Source organism: Coregonus clupeaformis, chromosome 1 (assembly GCF_020615455.1).
Source record: "Coregonus clupeaformis isolate EN_2021a chromosome 1, ASM2061545v1, whole genome shotgun sequence".
Classification (NCBI taxonomy): Eukaryota; Metazoa; Chordata; class Actinopteri; order Salmoniformes; family Salmonidae; genus Coregonus; species Coregonus clupeaformis.
Window position 1 is genome coordinate 48,585,252 of NC_059192.1, and position 27,608 is coordinate 48,612,859.

General features: G+C 43.6%; 1 protein-coding gene across 4 annotated transcripts in view; it reads left to right on the top strand.

The window, feature by feature from the left end:
* The window catches only part of LOC121569797 (inactive ubiquitin carboxyl-terminal hydrolase 54-like), a 141,249-nt gene that overhangs the window by 18,305 nt on the left and 95,336 nt on the right, over positions 1-27,608 (top strand). The window contains exon 1 of one of the 4 annotated variants that reach the window (XM_041881011.2): positions 12,248-12,364. The exons of the other annotated variants lie outside the window; for them this stretch is intronic. The gene's annotated coding sequence lies outside the window, so the exon portion shown is untranslated. Of the gene's footprint in view, positions 1-12,247; positions 12,365-27,608 lie in introns of those variants that run through there. 4 annotated transcript variants of the gene reach the window in all.

Genomic DNA, 27,608 nt, shown 5'->3' on the forward strand with positions numbered 1-27,608 from the left:
GCGAGGCCGTCATCCTCGTCGGCGCCAGGACATAAGTCATGACATTGGCCTTTATAGCAGCTCTGAATTTAGTCATACAATTTGAGATGTATGGTCAATTTGTGTTCAAAGACCCATCACAGGAACTTCTTAACATTGTTATTATCCGTATGACAGTGTTTCTGGTGATTTAGGCCTAGATCAAGTGGAATTTTGTTTGAAACTCTCAAATGGTTCACTGATATTTAGCCTACAGATCATGTCTGATCTCCCTCCTGCTAATGGGAAATCATATTATTGCTATTTGTAGTATTTGAGTGACAGTATTAGGAGTCCACTCACAACATTGAGTGTTAAAGTTACTTATTGCTACTCAATCCATCTAAGCATCAAGTAGGCTATGAAATATTGATATTTATTAGCCACTCACAGACCAAGCCCTTGACTGTTTATAGACTTATTATTTAACTGCTAGAAAGTCAAATTAATGGCAGAGACCCATCATCAATAACTGTTCTGTGTTCCTATGTCCTCGCCATAAATTTGAAGCTCTGACTCAATGAGGCATAATGTGTGAGATATTAAAATGATTGGCACTGAGCCTGTACAAATGGCTATTTTTGAATGGGGTTGGCAGCAAACAGCAATATAACACATTTATTCAAGTCTTATACTGTGGTTATGTCTTTCAGTCTGTGTCACTGACTATGGGGCGTTGGGGGCACATTGTTCACAGCATTTCAATTAATCAGCAAGACCTCATCCTTAATTTAGCATTACAAAATGCTTGCTGCGTTTTTAAAAGTGAAAAACACCTAAGGAACCATGAAACAAACACCCTTCAAAATACATGTTAAAATTGGGTCTTAGAAGTTTCTGTTTTCCACAGTTCCCTTTATACTGAAGCACAGCGTGAATTCTTCACCTTATGTAATGCCTTGTGTATCTCAGCGCTTGTAGAGGTAATGTAAACAGACTCATTGTATGGGGAGCCCTGTCAAGTTCAGTGTGTTTTCTTTTTTCCTGGGAGCCCCGCTGAGTGTCTGTCTCTTTAATAAGTGTAGGGAGGGAAGGGGAGGTGGGAGGGGCTTCCTGAGGAAACAGGTGTGTGCTGACAGGGATGATATCCTTGTTTCAGTGTCACCTGGAAGACCTACATTGTAGCGGCTCCACTATCACAGCTCACAGCTGGTAGAGAGACCAGAGTGCAGATGCCTCCCAGGCAGCACGTTTCTATGAGTAAGTAAAAAAAAGCGTTGTCTGTTAATTGAAACTGCACTTTTGTCAAGGTAAAGGGTTGTCTTACACCCGGGAAAGCCTGTTTCACAAGTAGCCTAGCTCCTGCATAGCAGGTGTGACAGGATGGGAGCATAGCGTCACTAAGCAGGAGACATCACAGACAGTATGTTTCTCTGCCGGTAATCACTTGTGGGTCATGAATAGTATAGGTGGGATGACTACAGCTGTCTTCTGAATAAGTAACTGAATGCTAATGTGAAAGGGTTCAACCTTATTCAAAAAGATTCTGTGCAGACTTAATGTCCTTTATGCCCCTTAAAATAGTAACCTGAAGTAGAACAGTACATGGGCCAGCTGCAGTATTCACACCATGCTCCCAGCTCAGTGCACTGGGCTTCATCCAAGATCTGACTATTTGCATATTAGTAAATGTATGAAAACGTGGAAGCCAAGCAATTTCTTCCCCAATCTCAATGTTGAAAACTCTTGGTTGAGAGACGCCTGCTGAGTCTATTGTCCCATTATTGTGATGAATATGGTAATATATTTTCCTGGCATTTACATACACAGAGGAAACAAGGACACTAGGCAACTTCCCCTTGAAAAAAATTGCCTCATGGGAAACCTTGAAAAAGACTCTAAGTCTGTGTGACTCAAATGACTGAGAAAGTCTGTTAGGCAAAACAGTCCTAGGAAAACTCCACTATAATATTCTGTGTTTGCTCTGAATGATAAGGTACCTATCAGAAGGGCAAGTGTTTTAGTTAGGCCTAATAGGTGTGTTGTCTGTCAAGTAGCTTATAATTGTTATGGAGCATGGTGGTATTGAGTGACTGAGAACAGACCCAGGGTGTGTGTTTAGGTACCATCATATGACACTAGTAGTAAACAGTGTCTCAGCCAAGGTGGCTGACTAAGAGCTAGGTCGCATGATGTCATTCAGGAAGTGGAGTCATTACATTTACATTATAGTCATTTAGCAGACGCTCTTATCCAGAGCGACTTACAGTTAGTGAATACATATATATATATACTTTTTTCATACTGGTCCCCCGTGGGTATCAAACCCACAACCCTGGCGTTGCAAACGTCATGCTCTATCAACTGAGCTACATCCCTGCCGGCCATTCCCTCCCCTACCCTGGACAACACTAGGCCAATTGTGCGCTGCCCATGAGTCTCCCGGTCGCGGCCGGCTGCGACAGAGCCTGGATTCGAACCAGGATCTCTAGTGGCACAGCTAGCACTGCGATGCAGTGCCTTAGACCACTGCGCCACTCAGGAGACTGAGTCAGTGGATACATTTAAATAAGGCACTGTACTGTAGGTCTACGATAACATATGTCCTGTCACATATCTCTGTTTGCAATGCTTGAGAGAAGTTAACCTGCTCATTTGTTTTGCAAAAGCAGAACTAGGTTGAGTCAGAGATTAGTTTGTCTTTTTATGAAATTTTACTGTCAAATTATAGTCCACTAACTTGCTTATTTTGTACAGTAAAAATCCCCTAATTTGTGTTTCCAAACACTGTTGTTAGTATTAATCATTTTGAATGTCCCAAGTATTGGATTATTATGACACAAAAGGTTATGTATTTCTGTTATTACATACAGTGAGGGAAAAAAGTATTTGATCCCCTGCTGATTTTGTACGTTTGCCCACTGACAAAGACATGATCAGTCTATAATTTTAATGGTAGGTTTATTTGAACAGTGAGAGACAGAATAACAACAACAAAAAATCCAGAAAAACGCATGTCAAAAATGTTATAAATTGATATGAGCATTTCAAGTATGCTTTGCAAAGTTAACTGGAACAAACTTGTACAGCATAAAAACATCCAACATCCATCCTCTCTCCCACACATGTACACACACACACACAAACAAATATTTGTCCTCATGGAATTTCCTGAAAGCCGAGTTGAAAAAGCAAAACAAAACTCTTATTAACTGGTCTGGATGTGGACCCCCCTTTGTTAGCTGGCCGAGTGGGGGCCTTCGGAGAAGAGGAAGCTCATGTTTGAGCAGAAAGCCGGTGCATTGCATAATGATTTGTTTTCAAATAACAGCTTTTGTCTTCTGAATGAATGGCCTATTGTGGGAAAGTGTTCTAATTCCCGAATCAAAGCTTGACACAACTTTCAGAGTCCACTTTTATATTTATTTGAGGTAACCAATGCTTTTCTTGGAATAGGGGACTCTTCTCTGTAACAGTTCTCACAGGACTCATAGTAGTGTTCACGCGGTACACTTTGTTTTCTGGGTTGTGTTTGTGATGTTCTCTGGGCATTATTTCATAAGTGTGCAGATTAGAGGCTGTGCTGCAGCCTTCAAAAGTGTTTATTTGATCCTAGTGACAGATGCAGATAAAGAGTTGGAGCAGGCACCTGTTGCTCTGCAAATGAGCTGGAAAGGGATCAAAAGTTGACCAATCCTCTCAAAGTACAAGCTCCCGACAAAGGATGAAAGCAAAGATTTTTATAACTAAACCAAGATAGACCACAGCCTGTCGTTTCAATGTTACACACAAAGTATCCTAATGTGACTTATCATGGATCAGATTATGTTGATGAATAGTGACCATATTCCTAGTGCTAACACTGACTTCCTAGCATTAACTCCATATATTTTCTCAATAGAGTTGTCCTCCTTTCACACCACATATAAAGCTTTCTATACTCTGGTGCTAGGGAATTGTAGCAAGGAGAGTGTAGGCAGTCAAACACAGTATTTGTTGACTTAACAAGATTACTGCCTTTAACCAATCAAAATCAAATCAAATTGTATTTGTCACATGCGCCGAATACAACAGGTGTAGACTTTACAGTGAAATGCTTACTTACAAGCCCTTTCCCAAAGATACAGAGTAAAAAAAATACAAAATAAAAATAGACCACAATAGGAATAAAAATACACAAGAATTAAGCTATATACAGGGAGTACCAGTACCATATCAATGTGCAGGGGTACGAGGTAATTGAGTAGATATGTACATCAGTGGAGGCTGGTGGGAGGAGCTGTAGGAGGACAGGTTTCCATATGTTTGATGTGTTTGATACCATTCCATTCCAGCCTTTACAATGAGCCCATCCTCCTATAGCTCCTCCCACCAGCCTCCACTGGTGCCAATGTATACTTGTGTTAATGTATATAGGTAACTTTGTCTGCACAGTGTGTATGTGTGTGTGATGCGTTTGTGTGCGCAGGCATGAGTATGGTCTTGGCTTCTAAATCTCACCAGTGGGAGCACACTGCTGTTGTAATCCAATTATGGGAGCATAAGCAATTTGTTAGACAAGTTCTCATAATGGAACAGTTTCCCAATCAACTCTGATGCACATATAAAAAACAAATGGAACAGAGTAGCAGCAGCGTATATGATGATTGTGAAAGTGTGTTTGTGTGTGTGTGTGTGTGTGTGTGTGTGTATGTGTGTGTGTGTGTGCATATGTAGTGTATGTGTGTCTGTGTATGTGTGTGGGCTTGTGTGAGAGTCAGTGTAGTGTGTGTGGGTAGAGTCTTGTGAGTGTGCATAGGCAGTACAAAATAAGGTCAAGGACACACAGTCCGATCGTGATGCTGCATGGAGAAACCTCAGAGTTGTATATCTGTAACACCCTGGCTCTGGGACTCTATATGTTGAGCCAGGGTGTGTTCTTTCTATGTGGTGTATTTCTATGTTGGGAGTTCTAGTTTGTTTATTTCTATGTTGGCCTGAGTGACTCCCAATCAGAGGCAACGAGTGTCAGCTGTGGCTGGTTGTCTCTGATTGGGAGCCATATTTAAACTGTCTGTTTTTCCCTTTGTGTTTGTGGGTTCTTGTTCCGTGTTGGTCTATGTTACCTAGGACGTTACGAGTCGTTTGTTGTTTTTGTTTACTGTCCGTGTTTATCGCTAATGATAAATAAACATGTTCGTTCATCACGCTGCGCCTTGGTCCTCCTCTCTTAACGACGATCGTGACAGAAGAACCCACCATACAAGGACCAAGCAGCGTGTCCAGTAGCAGGCAGACTGGACATGGGAGGAAGCGCCGGGAAAGGAGATGGAGAGGTTGGCGATGGCCCAGGTGGGCAAATCGTGGTCCTGGGAGGACATGCTCGGGGGCAAAGGGCCATGGGCTAGGATTAAGGCCCTGGCGAGAGAGGAGCAGCGGCGTCAGCAGTGTCATCGTCGGACGGACGGAGGCAACCCCCAAAAAATGTTTAGGGGGGGGCACACGGCATGGACGGCTGGGCAGCAGGAGGCTGCCACAGGGCGATTTGGAGAGGAGGCCACCGGGTTTGGGGGGCCAGAAGGCAGGTTGGCGGAGCCTGGATGGAGAGCAGAGCCAACTCCCCGTACTCAGGCATGGCAGCATGAGACTGGTCAGGTTCCGGGTATGCGGAGCTGCGTACTGTGCCACGAGTGGTCCGGCATAGTCCGGTACGCCCTGTGCGAGCACCCCGCACGTGTTGTGCGAAGGTGGGCATGCAGCCAGGACGGAGTGTGCCGGCTCAGCGCTCGTGGCCTCCAGTGCCTCTCCTCGGTCCCGGATATCCTGCGCCAGTGTCACGTGCTGTTATGCCAGTACGGGTACACAGCCCTGTACGTCCTGTGCTGATGCCTCACACAGAGTGTGTGAAGGTAGGCATTCAGCCAGGACGGGTTGTGGCAGCTCTTCACTCCAGGTCTCCTATCCGTCTCCACAGCCCGGCCCGGCCTGTCCCTGCTCCACGCACCAAGCCTACGGTGTGCGTCGCCAGCCCGGTCCGGCCTGTTCCTACTCCACGCACCAAGCCTACGGTGTGCGTCGCCAGCCCGGTCCGGCCTGTTCCTACTCCACGCACCAAGCCAGGGGTGCGATCGTCAGCCCGGTCCGGCCCGTTCCTACTCCACGTACAAGCCAGGGGTGCGAGTCGTCAGCCCGGTTCGGCCCGCTTCTACTCCACGCACCAAGCCAGGGGTGCGAGTCGTCAGCCCGGTCCGGCCCGTTCCGGCTCACGCACCAAGCCAGGGGTGCGCGTCGTCAGTCCAGCACAACCCGTGCCTGGGTCACCGGTGCCTGGTAAGGTACCGGTCAACTGCTCCACTACGGAGCTGAAGCTAACCGCTCCTGCTACGTCCAGTTCAGCTCCAGCCAGCGGGGCCAGACCGGACCAGGGGCGCTATGGGGGGTTTATTGGAGGGTGGTGGGCCAATAAAGGCCGGAGCCAGAACCGCCGCCGAGGAGGAATGCCCACCCCGCCCTCCCCTGTTTTGCTCTAGTTGAGGCGCGGTCGCAGTCCGCGCCTTTAGGGGGGGGTACTGTAACACCCTGGCTCTGGGACTCTATATGTTGAGCCAGGGTGTGTTCTTTCTATGTGGTGTATTTCTATGTTGGGAGTTCTAGTTTGTTTATTTCTATGTTGGCCTGAGTGACTCCCAATCAGAGGCAACGAGTGTCAGCTGTGGCTGGTTGTCTCTGATTGGGAGCCATATTTAAACTGTCTGTTTTTCCCTTTGTGTTTGTGGGTTCTTGTTCCGTGTTTGTCTATGTTACCTAGGACGTTACGAGTCGTTTGTTGTTTTTGTTTACTGTCCGTGTTTATCGCTAATGATAAATAAACATGTTCGTTCATCACGCTGCACCTTGGTCCTCCTCTCTTAACGACGATCGTGACAATATCCATAGGTTCAGTCAGCTAAGTCTCTGTAAGTGTAAAGCATAGAATATTATAGCTTTTCAAGTCTCTTTCGGAAGTTTCACAAATGTCCCTTGCAATTTCTGTTTCAATTGCGGTACAATGGAACTGTTCTCCCTGTATTAAACATTTTCAAGTAAAGCCTCACATCCTGAGGGTTCACACAACTATTAATTTGCCAATATAAAGTTTAATGTTGGCCGGTCTCACTCCTCCCTTCCTTCCTCTGTGGAATTTACTGAAAATCATCCACCTTTTTTAGTCATACACAGTTTCGTGTGAAAATTGTTTCCATTCATGTTGTGTGAATCAACTCACACTTTCATCACAGACTCCTCTCAAAGGTCAACATCTTATGGTCTCTCTCCCGATTGGACATTTACCACCTTTGAAAACAACCACTTTTGGATTAAAGCTATCACAGTGCCTGTGTGCCACTGACACAATAATACAGTCACATTGCTCAATTGGAGATAATGAAGGACCCCAAACAGAGAAACTGCAGTGTTAATTAATTGCTAATGAGCACCACTTCATACTATTTGTATCGAGCAAGGTACACTCTCAGAAATAAGGGTTTAGATTTGTTCTTAAAGGGGTACAACAGCTTATCACTGGGGTGGTATCCTGTAAGGTCATCCTTTGTACCTTTAGTTATAGGTACATCATTGTACCCCAGTTCATACCTCAGATAGTACCTTTTTTACATATAGTCCACAGGTACAAAAGCGTGCCTTTAGAAAAGGTACAATTTGTCTTTATAGGGAACCACCACCCTGACAAAGACATATGTTTCTATTAAGTGACAAAAATGTACCTCTACCATGGCCACTTAAACTAGTACAACACTTCCACTCACGGGTGGCCAAAAATAACGAACTGATAGCCACAACCCTACTAAGCCATGCCTCCAATATAATTTCCCAGTGTGCCTTGCCTTTTCGAGTGATTTGTAGTTACCAGCCATAACGTATTTGTTAGTGACATAGACATGTTTGTTGAATTAATCAATCAATCAATGTACATGCAAAAATACAATTCTAAAAAAGCAACCTCCAGTAGAGCATGCTGGGAAATATGATAATGATTATGGTACAAATTTGCCTTTTTAGGGTACCACCCCAGAGACAAAGCCGTTAGTTCCTTTAATGTGGCAAAAATTTAGCATTGTACCATATGGTGGGTATTGAGGGTATTGACAGTACACAAAATACGTTTATACCCTGGAAAACAGAAATGTACCTTCACACGTACCCCTTTTTTTGAGAGTGAGAGTGTGATTCTTGTACCTTTTTATATTCAAAATATTGGTTTTACCATTATACTCTTTATCCGCACATGGACCCTAAAAGGTACTGAACAGTACCATGTGAGAACATTATGTGTACATCTGAAGGTACATTATGTATATTTTAATATTTTTGTACCCCAGGGAACAATACTGTACCCTAACCGTACCCTTATTTCTAAGAGTGTAGAGTACTCGTATGGCACAGTCACCTTATTTTCAGAGTTCCCTGACTGGCAGCGCTTCAGATTAAGCTGTAACATAGCCCTGTTAATCATCTATGGGTGGAGGAGGACTATGTGGTGCATAGATGCCTAGCCGGGTCATTCCTATTATCCGGTGCCTTTTGGACCTCATAACTTTTGGGGAGAAAATATATATTATTAAAAAGAAAATGTATTCTATTAGAAAAAGAACAGGTGTGACTTTCAGAAAAACATATTGGTCAAGCTCAGGCACTTAAATCCCTGTGTCACGTCTACTCCCGTTCTCCCTCTCCGGCTCTCAACGTCGCCGGTCTACTAACCACCGGTCCTGGCAACCCATCTTTACGCAAACCTGCGTCTCATCATCAGTCACACCTGGACTTCATTACTCCCTGATTACTTACCCTTTATATAGCACTCTTTTGTTATCAGTTATCAGGTAGTATTGGTTATATTTCTCTTGTTTTGTATCGTTCTATGTTGTCAGACGTTTCTGTCAAGTGTCAATGTGCAGCGGTAGGACGGAGTCAGGCGCAGGACACAGAACTGAGTAAACGACATACTTTACTCTAAAAATAAACAACAATAATTTCCACGCAGGGAAAACATAAGTCTCACACACAAAACAAAGAACAAACACGCACAAAACCATGTGGGAACCAGAGGGTTAAATAGGGAAATATACAGTGGGGAAAAAAAGTATTTAGTCAGCCACCAATTGTGCAAGTTCTCCCACTTAAAAAGATGAGAGAGGCCTGTAATTTTCATCATAGGTACACGTCAACTATGACAGACAAAATGAGGAAAAAAAATCCAGAAAATCACATTGTAGGATTTTTAATGAATTTATTGGCATATGATGGTGGAAAATAAGTATTTGGTCAATAACAAAAGTTTCTCAATACTTTGTTATATACCCTTTGTTGGCAATGACACAGGTCAAACGTTTTCTGTAAGTCTTCACAAGGTTTTCACACACTGTTGCTGGTATTTTGGCCCATTCCTCCATGCAGATCTCCTCTAGAGCAGTGATGTTTTGGGGCTGTCGCTGAGCAACACAGACTTTCAACTCCCGCCAAAGATTTTCTATGGGGTTGAGATCTGGAGACTGGCTAGGCCACTCCAGGACCTTGAAATGCTTCTTACGAAGCCACTCCTTCGTTGCCCGGGCGGTGTGTTTGGGATCATTGTCATGCTGAAAGACCCAGCCACGTTTCATCTTCAATGCCCTTGCTGATGGAAGGAGGGTTTTTCACTCAAAATCTCACGATACATGGCCCCATTCATTCTTTCCTTTACACGGATCAGTCGTCCTGGTCCCTTTGCAGAAAAACAGCCCCAAAGCATGATGTTTCCAACCCCATGCTTCACAGTAGGTATGGTGTTCTTTGGATGCAACTCAGCATTCTTTGTCCTCCAAACATGACGAGTTGAGTTTTTACCAAAAAGTTATATTTTGGTTTCATCTGACCATATGACATTCTCCCAATCCTCTTCTGGATCATCCAAATGCACTTCAGACGGGCCTGGACATGTACTGGCTTAAGCAGGGGGACACGTCTCGCACTGCAGGATTTGAGTCCCTGGCGGCGTAGTGTGTTACTGATGGTTGGCTTTGTTACTTTGGTCCCAGCTCTCTGCAGGTCATTCACTAGGTCCCCCCGTGTGGTTCTGGGATTTTTGCTCACCGTTCTTGTGATCATTTTGACCCCACGGGGGTGAGATCTTGCGTGGAGCCCCAGATCGAGGGAGATTATCAGTGGTCTTGTATGTCTTCCATTTCCTAATAATTGCTCCCACAGTTGATTTCTTCAAACCAAGCTGCTTACCTATTGCAGATTCAGTCTTCCCAGCCTGGTGCAGGTCTACAATTTTGTTTTTGGTGTCCTTTGACAGCTCTTTGGTCTTGGCCATTGTGAAGTTTGGAGTGTGACTGTTTGAGGTTGTGGACAGGTGTATTTTATACTGATAACAAGTTCAAACAGGTGCCATTAATACAGGTAACGAGTGGAGGACAGAGGAGCCTCTGAAAGAAGAAGTTACAGGTCTGTGAGAGCCAGAAATCTTGCTTGTTTGTAGGTGACCAAATACTTATTTTCCACCATAATTTGCAAATAAATTCATTAAAAATCCTACAATGGGATTTTCTGGATTTTTTTTCCTCAATTTGTCTGTCATAGTTGACGTGTACCTATGATGAAAATTACAGGCCTCTCTCATCTTTTTAAGTGGGAGAACTTGCACAATTGGTGGCTGACTAAATACTTTTTTTCCCCACTGTATTAATGAAATGGGAACCAGGTGTGTACAATCAAGACAAAACAAATGGAAAAAGAAACGTAGATCGGTGGCAGCTAGAAAGCCGGTGACGACGACCGCCGAACGCCGCCCGAACAAGGAGAGGCACCAACTTTGGCGGAAGTCGTGACAGTTTCTCTTGTTTTGTATCGTTCTATGTTCATTATTTTAAAACTCACTAGCACAGAGAGGCTGCTGCCTACATACAGACTTGAAAATCACTGGCCACTTTAATAAATGGAACACTAGTCACTTTAATAATGCCACTTTCATCATGTTTACAAATCTTGCATTACCCATCTCATATGTATATACTGTATTCTATACTATCTATTGCATCTTAGCCTATGCCGCTCTGACAATGACATTGCTCATCCATATATTTATATATTCTTATTCCATTCCTTTACTTAGATTTGTGTGTATTAGGTATTTGTTGTGGAACTGTTAGATATTGTTAGATATTACCTGCTAGATATTGCTGCACTGTCGGAACTAGAAGCACAAGCATTTCGCTACACTCGTAATAACATCTGCTAACCATGTGTATGTGACCAATACATTTGATTTGGTTTGATTTTGATTTGAAGCGCAGAGACAGAGCTCTGACTACGTTCCAATTTAGGTGCTTATTACTGCCCAAATATGCCATTTTAAATGGACAGACGTAAATGAATCACTAATCACGTTAAATAAATAATCATCTTCAGAAATGACTTTGACAAAGCAACAAAATATCTAGGGCTTAACAATGATAGTGAAAACTTGGAGAAATGTTGGGTTTAAGTGGGTTAACATATTCCTAGAAGTCACAGAGGGTGCACAGAGGGACATGTCAAAATACTGAATAGCTAGTCTTTATTCAAATAAAAAATCTGATTTATTGAATTCTCCATGCATGTGGTCTATATTAAAGGGCACTTAATTTAATATAACAGGCTTTTAAAGTTAAATATTGGCGCACAATTGCTATATACATACAATATCAAAGGGATGCAAAAGGCACTCTTTTCGTGGAATGACCCATGGGCAAGTTGGTTGCCATTTATTGATTTTAAATGTGCTGGCTCTAATCATTAAAGAAATCGATAGAGTTCCCTCCATACTTTCCACTGAATACACAGTAGGCCTGTGGCTGGTTAATGTCACTATCCAGACAAATTCAAATGGTCATGGTGAGACTCATAGTATTTGAGTGATCACCCAGGTTTACTATTCTTTCATGTAAAATTATTCTATAGCCTATTTCAAGGTCGATGAGGCTACATGCTGTATCATTACGCCTTCCTCCCACTATCACAATCGTATAGTCATTATTAGGCTACAAAGTATCAGCATATCACAGCAGAACACTGCTAAACGTAATAATATTTTTTCAGAACATATCTTGCACTGCGGTCTGCGAGGTCGAGTGCCATCAAACATGCAAGAAAGTAGTGGATTCGCCCCCTCCACTGTGATTTTAGGGGGGCTGCCTGTCATTGTTTAGGACTGCAGGTAATGGCGCCACCCTCCCCCCGCCCAGCTTCCAACCCAGAAGAGACTCACAGAGCAAATTATGAAGAGTTCAATGCCTGCTGAAATTGGTATGAGGAATTTTAGAGGGTTTGAAAATCCTGCAGCTGAAGCGAAGGTTAGCATGGGGGGCTAACTTGGAAAATACCGTAGGCCATCCGAATGAATGAAAAAGTAAGTTGTTCGTGCTACTATTTTAGAGGACTGTGTTTGATTTGTTGTTTTCAAAAGGAATTTAAATACATTGGGGCAAGATGTTATTACACAGGACCGTTACTTTCATACAACGTTACAGTATTTGACGTTTCTGGAGCTCCAATGAGAGGCAGCGGAAACACTGAAAATAAGTTATAGCCCTTGCATTGTCTGAATAACGGTAGGCTATAGAGCTTTGGAAGTGAGTCCCGGGAGGCTATAGAGCTTTGGAAGTGAGGCCCGGGTTTGTGCATTGCTCGGAGTCTGTTCTTTGTTCTCTGGGAGATTAGTTGACTATCAAGCCGCTTTAAACTTCACTCGGGAGGAATGTTTCGCAGAACTATTACATGTATCCGTTCATGAATCCATCCATGTGAACATCTCGAAATGTTACAATATGTCGGTGCGATTCACGTAACAAGATAACGTTGAAGTAGGTTATTCGCTCTGAATGAATGGATACTTCTGGTAGACTACATTTTATTTGCCAATTACAGTTATTACAATGGTAATTTGGCGAAAGAGAGTTGTTCCCCAAAATAAACGTTTACCTTCGAAATAACAGAATAGCAGACGTGATGCACCTGCTCTTTACTTCAATTATATTTGGTGATCGGAATGAGGACAACATTTTATTTTGTTTATTTTCATTCCTTTTATTTGATCTTATAGCGACTCCCCTGGATACTGCATTGTACAGTCTATTCAAGTAACGTTTGACATAAATGTTTGTGAAATTAATTCAAAATAGTGTGATAATAATGTGATTATTATGATCTTGTAGGTTACAGTGTGATCATGAATCATGATTATTATTTTGTTAGGCTATTGCTATACATGTTGACCAGTCATCTCTTTACAAATACTTTTCATAGATACAGATTGAGGTCACTATCAGTGGGTGAGAAGTTCTAAAAGCTTTCACCTCAACATCAGTTACATGAACTGATTTCACCATCACAAGACCATTCTTCATCACACTGGGTTCACCTCCAGAGCTAAAGGTGTGGATTAACAGGCTTTGGTGCCCATGACAGGACTCGCTGCACTCTGGCCCACCCCTCCGTTGTGGTGGGGTGATGGTCTGTGTGTCAGAGTAGGATAGTGATGTAATTACATACAAATGGTGTGTACAATGTTCCCTTTGATGAACTCTAGGCTAACTTTTCTTTCATAAACTTTAAACCCATTAAACTCAACTTCAATCAATGTTATAATATGTCAGTGCAACTGTTGCATCAGGTGTCTGGATTATTGTCTAAGGATGATAGAAGGAATTTGGTTGACCCATATGATGACATCACCAGGTCTTCTGAAAGGCTGGGTGGAATTGCTGCCATATAGTTTAAGGATTAAGATTTTGCATCTCTGGGGCAAGGTGTCTGTGGGTTTTGGCATTTTCATGGCCAAAGCAGTTAGAATTCAGGGTGCCAACATCACGGCATCTCTCCCTCTCTCAATCCTTCTATTCCTCACCCAGTTTTCACCCTCATTTTATATAATGCTGGTCATTTGAAGGACATAACATAGGCCTACCATTTATGACTGACATGGTTCATATGGGATTTCCCAAGGATTAGTGTTATTGGTGGAGGTTTATAGGAACCTTTTATTGTACTGTGTAGGCTAATAGTGATCATATTGGTCACAAAGGGAAGATTACTTCCACAAAAAGTATTTTTTGCTTATCGGGATTCAAGCAATGACAATTTTCTGTAGGTTTTATGTTGTTTTTGTTTAGGCAGTCAACAGAGCAGTGTTTAATCCAGGCGAAAAGGCAGGGGCTAGTTGTAAACACAGAAGACGCCAATTTTCAACTTAGTTTATGTTATCCTCCACTGCATTTCTATGCCCTATGCGGGTTCAGAAATTTTTTAGGGTAGAGAAGCAAATGTAAAAGAATTACAACTTTGAATCCATCACTTAGGCCTATATACAAATAAAAACGTATACAAAAGAAAAAAAAAGAAAATGTATATACACATTCATCATCATTACCCACCATTGTGACCTGTACGCTCTCGTTGGATGGCCCGCACTACATATTCGTCGCCAAACCCACTGGCTCCAGGTCATCTATAAATCACTTCTAGGCAAATCCCCGCCTTATTTTAGCTCATTGGTCACCATAGCAACACCCACCCGTAGTATGTGTTCCAGCAGGTATATCTCACTGGTCATCCCCAAAGCCAACACCTCCTTTGGTCGCCATTCCTTCCAGTTCTCTGCTGCAAATGACTGGAACGAACTGCAAAAATCTCTGAAGCTGGAGACACTTATCTACCTCACTATCTTTAAGCATCAGTTGTCAGAGCAGCTTACCGATCACTGCACCTGTATACAGCCCATCTGAAATTAGCCCACCCAACTACCTCATCCCCATATTGTTATTTACATTGTTATTTATTTTGCTCATTTGCACCCCGGTATCTCTATCATCTTCTGCACATCTATCAATCCAGTGTTAATACTAAATTATAATTGTAATTATTTTGCACTATGGCCTATTTATTGCCTTACCTCCATAACTTACTACATTTGCACACACTGTATATAGATGTTCTATTGTGTTATTGACTGTACGTTTTGTTTATTCCATATGTAACTCTGTGTTGTTGTTGTTTTTACCGCACTGCTTTGCTTTATCTTGGCCAGGTCGCAGTTGTAAATGAGAACTTGTTCTCAACTGGCTTACCTGGTTAAATAAAGGTGAAAAAATAAAATAATTAAGCTCCTTTTGAAGTGTGGCTCCCAATGGAAAAAGTGCTGTAGGGCTGCCTTGGAAGAGTGTGTTAGCCCCTGTGTTTGGGCTGTTGTGTTTTTGTTGTCCATGCCACTCTTGTTTTATTGAGTTGATCAAATCAAATCAAATCAAATTTTATTGGTCACATGCGCCGAATACAACAGGTGCAGACATCACAGTGAAATGCTTACTTACAGCCCTTAACCAACAGTGCATTTATTTTTAACAAAAAAGTAAAAATAAAACAACAACAAAAAAAGTGTTGAGAAAAAAGAGCAGAAGTAAAATAAAATAACAGTAGGGAGGCTATATATACAGGGGGGTACCGTTGCAGAGTCAATGTGCGGGGGCACCGGCTAGTTGAGGTAATATGTACATGTGGGTAGAGTTAAAGTGACTATGCATAAATAATTAACAGAGTAGCAGCAGCGTAAAAAGGAAGGGGTGGGGGGGCAGTGCAAATAGTCCGGGTAGCCATGATTAGCTGTTCAGGAGTCTTATGGCTTGGGGGTAGAAGCTATTGAGAAGTCTTTTGGACCTAGACTTGGCACTCCGGTACCGCTTGCCGTGCGGTAGCAGAGAGAACAGTCTATGACTAGGGTGGCTGGAGTCTTTTACAATTTTGAGGGCCTTCCTCTGACACCGCCTGGTATAGAGGTCCTGGATGGCAGGAAGCTTGGCCCCAGTGATGTACTGGGCCGTACGCACTACCCTCTGTAGTGCCTTGCGGTCGGAGGCCAAGCAGTTGCCATACCAGGCGGTGATGCAACCAGTCAGGATGCTCTCGATGGTGCAGCTGTAGAATTTTTTGAGGATCTGAGGACCCATGCCATATCTTTTCAGTCTCCTGAGGGGGAATAGGCTTTGTCGTGCCCTCTTCATGACTGTCTTGGTGTGTTTGGACCATGATAGTTCGTTGGTGATGTGGACACCAAGGAACTTGAAGCTCTCAACCTGTTCCACTACAGCCCCGTCGATGAGAATGGGGGCGTGCTCAGTCCTCTTTTTTTTCCTGTAGTCCACAATCATCTCCTTTGTCTTGGTCACGTTGAGGGAGAGGTTGTTGTCCTGGCACCACACGGCCAGGTCTCTGACCTCCTCCCTATAGGCTGTCTCATCGTTGTCGGTGATCAGGCCTACCACTGTTGTGTTGTCGGCAAACTTAATGATGGTGTTGGAGTCGTGCCTGGCCATGCAGTCATGGGTGAACAGAGAGTACAGGAGGGGACTGAGCACGCACCCCTGAGGGGCCCCCGTGTTGAGGATCAGTGTGGCAGATGTGTTGTTACCTACCCTTACCACCTGGGGGCGGCCCGTCAGGAAGTCCAGGATCCAGTTGCAGAGGGAGGTGTTTAGTCCCAGGATCCTTAGCTTAGTGATGAGCTTAGAGGGCACTATGGTGTTGAATGCTGAGCTGTAGTCAATGAATAGCATTCTCACGTAGGTGTTCCTCTTGTCCAGGTGGGAAAGGGCAGTGTGGAGTGCAATAGAGATTGCATCATCTGTGGATCTGTTGGGGCGGTATGCAAATTGGAGTGGGTCTAGGGTTTCTGGGATAATGCTGTTGATGTGAGCCATGACCAGCCTTTCAAAGCACTTCATGGCTACAGACGTCAGTGCTACGGGTCGGTAGTCATTTAGGCAGGTTATCTTAGAGTCCTTGGGCACGGGGACTATGGTGGTCTGCTTGAAACATGTTGGTATTACAGACTCAGTCAGGGACATGTTGAAAATGTCAGTGAAGACACTTGCCAGTTGGTCAGCACATGCTCGGAGTACACGTCCTGGTAATCCGTCTGGCCCTGCGGCCTTGTGAATGTTGACCTGCTTAAAAGTCTTACTCACATCGGCTACGGAGAGCGTGATCACATAGTCATCCGGAACAGCTGGTGCTCTCATGCATGCTTCAGTGTCGCTTGCCTCGAAGCGAGCATAGAAGTGGTTTAGCTCGTCTGGTAGGCTTGTGTCACTGGGCAGCTCACGGCTGTGCTTCCCTTTGTAGTCTGTAATAGTTTTCAAGCCCTGCCACATCCGACGAGCGTCAGAGCCAGTGTAGTACGATTCAATCTTAGTCCTGTATTGACTCTTTGCCTGTTTGATGGTTCGTCGGAGGGCATAGCGGGATTTCTTATAAGCGTCCGGGTTAGAGTCCCGTTCCTTGAAAGCGGCAGCTCTACCCTTTAGCTCAGTGCGGATGTTTCCTGTAATTCATGGCTTCTGGTTGGGGTATGTACGTACGGTCACTGTGGGGACGACATCATCGATGCACTTATTGATGAAGCCAGTGACTGATGTGGTGTACTCCTCAATGCTGTCTGAAGAATCCCGGAACATGTTCCAGTCTGTGCTAGCAAAACAGTCCTGTAGCTTAGCATCTGCGTCATCTGACCACTTTTTTATTAACCGAGTCACTGGTGCTTCCTGCTTTAGTTTTTGCTTATAAGCAGGAATCAGGAGGATAGAGTTATGGTCAGATTTGCCAAATGGAGGGCGAGGGAGAGCTTTGTATGCGTCTCTGTGTGTGGAGTAAAGGTGGTCTAGAGTTTTTTTTCCTCTGGTTGCACATTTAACATGCTGGTAGAAATTAGGTAGAACGGATTTAAGTTTCCCTGCATTAAAGTCCCCGGCCACTAGGAGCGCTGCATCTGGATGAGCGTTTTCCTGTTGATTTATGGCCTTGTACAACTCATTCAGTGCAATCTTAATGCCAGCATTGGTTTGTGGTGGTAAATAGACAGCTATGAAAAATATAAAAGAAAACTCTCTTGGTAAATAGTGTGGTCTACAGCTTATCATAAGATACTCTACCTCAGGCGAGCAGAACCTCGAGACTTCCTTAGTATTTGATTTTGTGCACCAGCTGTTGTTTACAAATATACACAGACCGCCACCCCTTGTCTTACCGGAGTCAGCCGTTCTATCCTGCCGATGTTGCATATAGCCCGCTAGCTGTATGTTATCAATGTCGTCGTTCAGCCACGACTCGGTGAAACAGATATTACAGTTTCCCATGTTGTGTTGTCCCATCAATCCATCCACCCCCCTGCTGTGCTGAGAGTTTAGTTCACATGTCTGCTTGGCCCGGGTTCAGGTGACCCTTTATCATACAGATGGTAAGATGAATAAGCAGGACTGGGTGCCAGGACAAAGGGACGCTGAGTGCTGGATGCCTGCTGTAGAGAGAGACAGAGAGTGAGAGAGAGAGTGAGTGAGGGAGAGAGAGAGAGTGACGAAGAGTGAGAGAGAGAGAGAGAGAGAGAGAGAGAGAGAGAGAGAGAGAGAGAGAGAGAGAGAGGCAGAACCTCTCTCTCTGGCTGCAGCCCAGCTCATCTCCACTGATCTGGCCAGAGTGAGAGCTGCCATACCCTCTGCTCATCCCACTCATCCCTGCCCAGCTTTCCATATCTCTTTCCATCTCTCTCTCTTATTCTCATATCTTGTATCTCCTCTCTTCTTGCTACATAGCGAGGCCTATGTCACCTATCTCTTACTGTCACTTGAAACTATTGAATGTTTCCCACTGCTCTCCTCTCGCACATTTATTTTCTTGGAAATATTGATAAAGAGGTAGATAGAGGTTGGAAGGGACAGAGGGAAAGGAGTGTTGGTACTGACCAATGTGTGCCCATGGCATGTGTCATCATGTCTTGTGTGTTTGACCATCCACCCCACATATCCACACCCCCTCCCTCATCACTAAAAAAGAACACAGCCTGTTTCCATGGCAACGGGCTACATCTTTATCTGCCCTATTTTCTTTGGGAGCAGAAATGTACTGAATCCCCCCTTTTCCTATGTTCGCAGGCTACCCCTACCCCCTGCTGTCTGCCAAATCTCTGCTAGTGTGCAGACAGGCAGTCAGGATGGGGTGTGTGTGTGTTTCGATTTGCACACTGCACACTTGTGTTGTGTGTCCTCACATCACCCCACAGCATGCTTATAACCTCTCCAGCGTCTCTCCCCCTTTCCCACCTGACCCATCTAGCAAGTCATCTCAATCCTAACTCACAAATGCATGTGAATGACTGAGAGAATCAAGATCCGCCTTAAAGGGGAATTTCCCCCGGGGAGAATCTGGGCTTGTTTTCATCATCTGAGGCATTTCTAGGACAGTGAGATGTGTTTCACACATAACTGCCCAGGAGGAAGGCAGGTCAGGGTTTTGCGTGCTGAATGATACAATCTATGATGGCTTCCGGTGTATTGATGGGGGGGCGAGATCTAAAAATGAATGTAGTCCTGCTGTGTGGCATTTTGCGAAGGCTCTATGTTATACTGATCACACTATATGTTTATGTGGGTGTAGATATGGTTGTCCTTGTTTGATAGAGCCATTGGACGTCTTTCAGCAATGTTCCTATCGGCGTATTCATTGCTAAATATACAAGCAGACACATTTTTTCCAGTCTCTGAAAGACTACAACTTGTGTTGGGTGGTGCTTCAATTATTTTTCTGTTTGCTAACCTAGCTAGCTAGTTAGGTAGCTAGCTAACTAAGTTAGCTAGATAAACAACTAATCGGTAGCCATATTTATGACAAAAAAAAAGAGGTTTTACAATTGGAGATCTTTTGTATCTTGATTGTATAACCGCTTCTCTTTTTAGTCGTAGATATGGCTAGCTACTAAACAGCAAGCTACAACGTTACAACCAGCCACCTAAAGCTAGGTTTACCAGCAAACCTTAGCACATTACTGGAGTTGGCTAGCTAGTTAGCCTGATGTCTGCTAACTTGTTATGCACCATGCCTTGCATTTGTAACTTCGCAAATGTGTAACATCAGCAACTGTAAATAATTTTACTAGCTAGCTATGTAACATAATTGATGAGGGTTGACATTTAAATGCATCCACGGTCATAATTGTAACCAATCTCACAAAATAATAGGCATGATGCAAGATAGGATTCCAAACAGATGTAAATAACAAGTATTGCATATCCTGCAAGCTAGCTAGCTAGCTACGTTTACTAATAAACAGTGAGGAGAAGCAATAATACAACAATTTATTGTTGTAAATCTCTAAAACTGAAGCTGGTTTTACTATAAAAATATTTGCCTAAGCATGCCTGATAGATATGGCTGTAGGTAGATACTGTCTGCCTACCTACCTAGGCTCATTTGTACGGTCTGGTCACTGTGCAAAGGTTGCCATATTTATTTCTATTAGGCTAGATATTGTGGTAAAAGTAATCTCTGTGCCTGTGCACATGTATACATGTGTCACGTCTACTCCCACTCCTCCCCTCTGGCGTTGACGTCGCCGGTTTACTAATCACCGGTCCTGGGAACAGGGGCGGTGTGTTCATTAGGGCGATATGGGCGACGCACTGCCAAACGGGAAAAGGAAGGGATTTTTTTTCTAATCAATTATATCACGGCAACAGTAGTTATCAGTGTTCTAATCTAGACGTCTGATCTGCCACTAAATGTCCAATCAGGCTAAAGTCGTGCTTCAAATGGCCCCGCCGCTTTTTGGGCGATTTCAGTCAGGTTGAAAATCGCCCCAGAAGTATCTCATAGACTCTCATGTTAAATCTATTTTTTTCAAATATCAGAGCTTTCAATACTATCTCTATGGGTTTCTGAGGGCTTGCACTTACGCGCTTTCGTCATACGTAACATAACCATGAACGTAACTAAGAAAAGAGCGGGTAGCAGCGTCAATCAATTCACGTACTACTATCAAAGATGGCTAGCGTTCAGTGCAACTCGATTGTCTCTTTAAAAGAAGTTCACATCAAAGACCATTCAAAACGAGCTACTGGAGTGTATACTAGCGGTCATGAGGGAACATATTGTGGAGGAGGTGAAGTCGGCGAACTTCGTAGCTATCCAAGCTGACGAGACCACGGACGTTTCTACACAGAGACAGCTGATGCTTGTGCTGAGGTACATAGATAGCAACCACAAAAGTGCAGGAGCGCTTTTTTGAGTTCCTTCCCATCTCGGAATCAACCTCAGTCTCAATCGCCAGTGTGCTTTTGGAGAGACTGAACGGTCTTTCTGCCGAGGACGAGAAAGTCAAACTGTGGTGCACTGGCACTGTACCAGGTTCTCATGAGCTACAACCTCCAGGAGACGTTCTCTGAGACTGTGACTCTGTTGAACATCCTCATAACTACTCCCATGACAACAGCTGAAGCTGAGAGATGTTTCTCAACTTTGACACGAGTTAAGACATTCCTGCGAAATTCAATGGGCCAGGAACGTCTGAATGCACTGGCCATGCTTTCCATGGAGAGGGAACTAGTCCTCAGCATGCCTGATTTCAATGAGAAAGTCATTGACCGCTTTGCTGCATTGAAAGAGAGAAGAGAACAGTTTCAGTACAAGTAATGTAGCCTCTCTCTCTCTTTGTCCCTCCCTGTCTGTCTCTTTAACACACACACGCCCAAATCAGTTCACAGTTGATGTTGTTTAAAATAGTTATTTTTCATTAAAAAAAAAGTAAAAAAAATTAAATAATCTGTTCATGTTCATATTTACAAATCTATACAATTGGCCAGAATATGGTTGTTCATATTTACAAATCTATACAATTGGCCAGAATATGGTTGTTCATATTTACAAATCTATACAATTGGCCAGAATATGGTTGTTCATATTTACAAATCTATACAATTGGCCAGAATATGGTTGTTCATTTTTACAAAGCCATACAGATAGCTGTGTTTACCTTTTCTAGAAATTATTTTCAAATTCTGTTTTCAGGCAAAATGTATATCACTGTTCATTTTCACAAATCTATACAAGAGGGCAGAATATGGAAGTCTATAAAAATTTCTTATTACCAATAACTTGCATCAATGTTTTCAGTAGCCTCTATCAAAAGCTCCTGCCTGCTTGTTGTGAATTATGCTCAGGTGCACATATTTCCAATTCAACCATGAGGTAAAAAATGTGGTAAAAGCTCTTGTTGATCCTGCAATCTGAACAAATACCAAGATGCTGTATTTTCAGCTGATATTTCATTTGTTTATGGAAATGCATATTGTTTATGCAGTGTTGAGGAATGTGAAAGAACACCCTTGATTATTTTTACTGTGATAACTTATTTTGCTTTTGTAAGCCAACACTTTTGAGATCAGTCAATAAATGCTTCTGGCATTGACTTATATGCTGCCCCTGTCTTCATGTTGTTGCTGGACATATCTTTTTAAAAATGTGTGTAGGTCACCTAAAACATCAGAAAAATTGCCCCCCCTGAGAATTTTTTCAGGAGCCGCCACTGCCTGGGAACCACCCTTACGCGCACCTGGAATTCATAATTACGTGCACCTATGCTTCATCATTAGGCACACCTGGACTCCATTACCTTGCACATTACCTCCACTTTATCTGGAACTCCCTTAGGTTCTTTCCCCCGGCAGTATTGTTTTCTCTTGTTCATGGCTAGACGCTGCGCCTACGTTGTATAGTTCCATGTTTCTTGTCATATTAAACTTACCACCTGCTTCTCGACTTCCAGCGTCGACATTACAGCATGTTCAACTAGTCTACCCTAATGTTGATGTTATACTGGCACGGTTCAACTATTGTTCAAACTGTACAATAGAGTATAATTTTTAGTTTCTTGTCTTACAGAAAATACCATGTGGTGCCTGGGCTTTTTCCTGGAGTGGATTCTAGATACATAATTCATTTACCTGCATGTGTCATTGTAGCAGAACTGTATTCTGTGAACTGTATCCCTCGAGGGATTAGACATCATTCTGGATTTCAAGCAGATGACTCATGAGGAGCTGAAAGGCTGTTTGATCCACAGTTTTACAAGTATTCCCTGAACTTAATGTATGTTTTTTTGGAATGGCAATTTCATCATGACCACCTCTCCCATCATCTGCTGATCACCAGTTCTCTTAGCTACAGATTGTTACACCAGATAATGTGATTTAACCAAATATTTTTTTATATCCATTACTGGGAGTTACAGGATAGGTATGGTTTGGTGTAGCAGAGAGAATTTTCGACCAACCCTAGCAATGCCGTCTTCATCCTTGATTCGGGGAAACAGGTGTCTCATAAAATGTCAGTGTCCAGTTGCAGGGGGTCAGTTTGAATTTAGATAATGCTCTGTTATTTAAATATATACTTATTTTGCTCCATAAAGTAATCCAACAATATGTGCGCCGCCATCGTGTCTATTTCAAGTCTTCTCACTCACTGATTGAGACAGGTCTCTGTCATCATGACATGCAGCACTTTCGGGTGGACACCTACCTGTCTTGATCAATGAGAGAAGACTTGAAATAGACAAGATGTCGGCAAAAATCTTTGGGTAAATCACATTATCTGGTGAAACAATCTGTAGCTACAGTTCTCTGCACAGTCGGACACACTGAACTGTACTACACTGTTCATACAATTGTTTTTGTATGTTATTTTTACCATATAACATTCTTGTTGAATACCCATTTCTCTTGAGTTAGCATTAAATAGTGTACACTCCCCTGTATTTTAGAATTTGACAAATAAACATTATTTGGATATCTGAATGTCTAGCATCTGTTTGATGCTACAGAGCCCTGTACAGCTTATATAAATATCTTCTCTAAATCCATAAGGGCAAACAAATTTCAAAGATTGATAGAAAATATCCATATTTATTTTATGGTGGTTCTAAATCAGGACTCTCCAACGCTGTTCCTGCAGAGCTACCGTTCTGTAGGTTTTCACTCCAACCTAAATCTAGCACACCTAATTCTAATAATTAGCTGGTTGATCAGCTGAACCAAGTTAGTTACAACTGAGGTTGAAGCGAAAACCTATGTTCTACCACAGGAGGTTGGTGGCACCTTAATTGGGGAGGACGGGCTTGTGGTAATGGCTGGAGCGGAATTAGTGGAAGGGTATCATGGTTTCCATGTGTTTGATGTCATTCCATTCTGTTCCGGTCATTATTATGAGCCGTCCTCCCCTCAGCAGCCTCCTGTGTGTTCTACATGGTCTTATGCTGAGCCACACTGGCTGCGTTTACACAGGCAGCCCAATTCTGATATTTTTTTCCAGTAATTTATCTTAATCACATCAAATCTTTTTCAGAATTGATCTGGTTGGTCAAAACACCAATTAGTGAAAAAAAGATCAGAATTGGGCTGCCTGTGTAAACGCAGCCATAGTCCTTTATCCGACTTCGGTACACTAGCCATTGTGTTCGGCATGGTGGGCTCGGGAAGCTGAGACTCTTTGTGCTTATGGCGATGGGCTTGTCCTGTCTGCGGTGAACGGCCAACTGGATAAGACTCTGCCGAAAGTGGTGTAGGGCTTCTTAACCACCAGCTGTTTGGTTCTCTTGCAGAAGATTTAGGGGCAACATGCCTTTGTTGTAAAGGTACTGTATCAACCGACTTGGACTGGCTAGCGTATTGTTTAGGGACAATGAGGGGACATTAGGAGCTGCAGAGGGGTAGACTAAATTGATTACATGGTCTTGAAGGTACTCTTTGGTCCACAGGCTACCTCTAACCACCTGTAACCCCAAAACACAAACCATACAAACACTACACAATTCATGTTTATACCATGCTTACTGTAAATTGAGCTATCTTAACCGTCAGCTTGTAAATATTTTGGCCAACTTACCTTCACCTTGTGCAGAGCTAGGGTTTGGGAGCGCATGTTGGTGGAATGAGATTCTGTACCACCTACAACAAAATACAAAACAATACACAATTTAACCAACCCGTTAATTATATTGATCTCTATTAGACTGGCTAGCTAAGCATACCTAACATGGACATTTCAATATTGTCCGCTTGCTGTTAGCTAACTAGCATCACTAAATTTGCAGCAAGATTGCTAGGCAGCTGTGACTGGCTGAGAACCAATTAACCAACCATAGACGATACACATCAAATCAAATCAAAAATTTTTGTCACATACACATGTTTAGCGGATGTTATAGCGGGTGTAGCGAAATGCTTGTGCTTCTATCTCCGACAGTGCAGTAATATCTAACAAGTAATATGTAACAATTTCACAACAAATACCCAATACACACAAAACTAGTAAGGAATGGAATTTAAGAATATTTACATACAGTGAGGGAAAAAAGTATTTGATCCCCTGCTGATTTTGAACGTTTGCCCAATGACAAAGAAATGGTCAGTCTATAATTTTAATGGTAGGTTTATTTGAACAGTGAGAGACAGAATAACAACAACAAAATCCAGAATAACGCATGTCAAATATGTTATAAATTGATTAGCATTTTAATGAGGGAAATAAGTATTTGACCCCCTCTCAATCAGAAAGATTTCTGGCTCCCAGGTGTCTTTTATACAGGTAACGAGTTGAGATTAGGAGAACACTCTTAGGGAGTGCTCCTAATCTCAGTTTCTAATCTCAGCCTAGCCAGTCTCCAGACCTTAATCCCATAGAAAATCTTTGGAGATGTCAGCCAAATGTCAGCCTCGAAACCTTAATGACTTGGAGAAGATCTGCAAAGAGGAGTGGGACAAAATCCCTCCTGAGATGTGTGCAAAACTGGTGGCCAACTACAAGAAACGTCTGACCTCTGTGATTGCCAACAAGGGTTTTGCCACCAACTACTAAGTCATGTTTTGCAGAGGGGTCAAATACTTATTTCCCACATTAAAATACAAATCAATTTCTAAAAAATGTTACATGCGTTTTTCTGGATTTTGTTGTTGTGTAAGGTAGGGTCATACTCTGCGAATGTTGTAGAGCATGAACCTGCAGGATCGGGTCACCGCTTTGATGTTAGTGGAGAACCACAGGGAGTTGTCCAGGGTCACGCCAAGGTTCTTTGCACTCTGGGAGGAGGACACAATGGAATTGTCAACCGTGATGGCGAGATCATGGAGCGGGCAGTCCTTCCCCGGGAGGAAGAGCAGCTCCATCTTGCCGAGGTTCAGCTTGAGGTGGTGATCCGACATCCACACTGATATGTCTGCCAGACATGCAGAGATGCGATTCGCCACCTGGTTATCAGAAGGGGAAAGGAGAAAATGAATTGTGTGTCGTCTGCGTAGCAATGATAGGAGAGACCATGTGAGGATATGACAGAGCCAAGTGACTTGGTGTATAGAGAGAATAGGAGAGGGCCTAGAACTGAGCCCTGGGGGACACCAGTGGTGAGAGCAAGTGGTGCGGAGACAGATTCTCGCCACGCCACCTGGTAGGAGCGACCTGTCAGGTAGGACGCAATCCAAGAGTGAGCAGCGCCGGAGATGCCCAACTCGGAGAGGGTGGAGAGGAGGATCTGATGGTTCACAGTATCAAAGGCAGCAGATAGGTCTAGAAGGATAAGAGCAGAGGCGAGAGAGTTAGCTTTAGCATTGCGCAGAGCCTCCGTGACACAGAGAAGAGCAGTCTCAGTTGAATGACCAGTCTTGAAACCTGACGGGTTTGGATCAAGAAGGTCATTCTGAGAGAGATAGCAGGAGAGTTGGCTAGAGACGGCACACTCAAGAGTTTTGGAGAGAACAGAAAGAAGGGATGTTAACATCGCAGACTACAAGTCTGTAGTTGTTAACATCGGAGGGATCGAGTGTAGATTTTTTGAGGAGGGGTGCAACTCTCGCTCTCTTGAAGACGGAAGGGACATAGCCAGCGGTCAAGGATGAGTTGATGAGCGAGGTGAGGTAAGGGAGAAGGTCTCCGGAAATGGTCTGGAGAAGAGAGGAGGGGATAGGGTTAAGCGGGCAGGTTGTTGGGCGGCCGGCCGTCACAAGTCGCAATATTTCATCTGGAGAGAGAGGGGAGAAAGAAGTCAAAGCATAGGGTAGGGCAGTGTGAGCAGGACCAGCGGTGTCATTTGACTTAATAAATGAGGATCGGATGTCGTCAACCTTCTTTTCAAAATGGTTGACGAAGTCATCCACAGAGAGGAAGGAGGGAGGGGAGGAGGAGGAGGATTCAGCAGGGAGGAGAAGGTGGCAAAGAGCTTCCTAGGGTTAGAGGCAGAGGCTTGAAATTTAGAGTGGTAGAAAGTGGCTTTAGCAGCAGAAACAGAGGAAGAAAATGTAGAGAGGAGGGAGTGAACGGATGACAGGTCCGCAGGGAGTCTAGTTTTCCTTCATTTCCGCTCGGCTGCCTGGAGCCCTGTTCTGTGAGCTCGCAATGAGTCGTCAAGCCACGGAGCAGGAGGGGAGGACCGAGCCGGCCGGGAGGATAGGGGACATAGAGAGTCAAAAGATGCAGAAAGGGAGGAGAGGAGGGTTGAGGTGGCAAAATCAGGAGATTGGAGGGAGAAGGATTTAGCAGAGGGAAGAGATGATAGGATGGAAGAGGAGAGAGTAGCGGGAGAGAGAGAGCGAAGGTTGCAACAGCACATTACCACCTGAGTAGGGGCAGAGTGAGTAGTGTTGGAGGAGAGCGAGAGAGAAAAGGATACAAAGTAGTGTTTGGAGACTTGGAGGGGAGTTGCAGTGAGATTAGTAGAAGAACAGCATCTAGTAAAGAGGAGGTCAAGTGTATTGTCTGCCTTGTGAGTAGGGGGTGACGGTGAGAGGGTG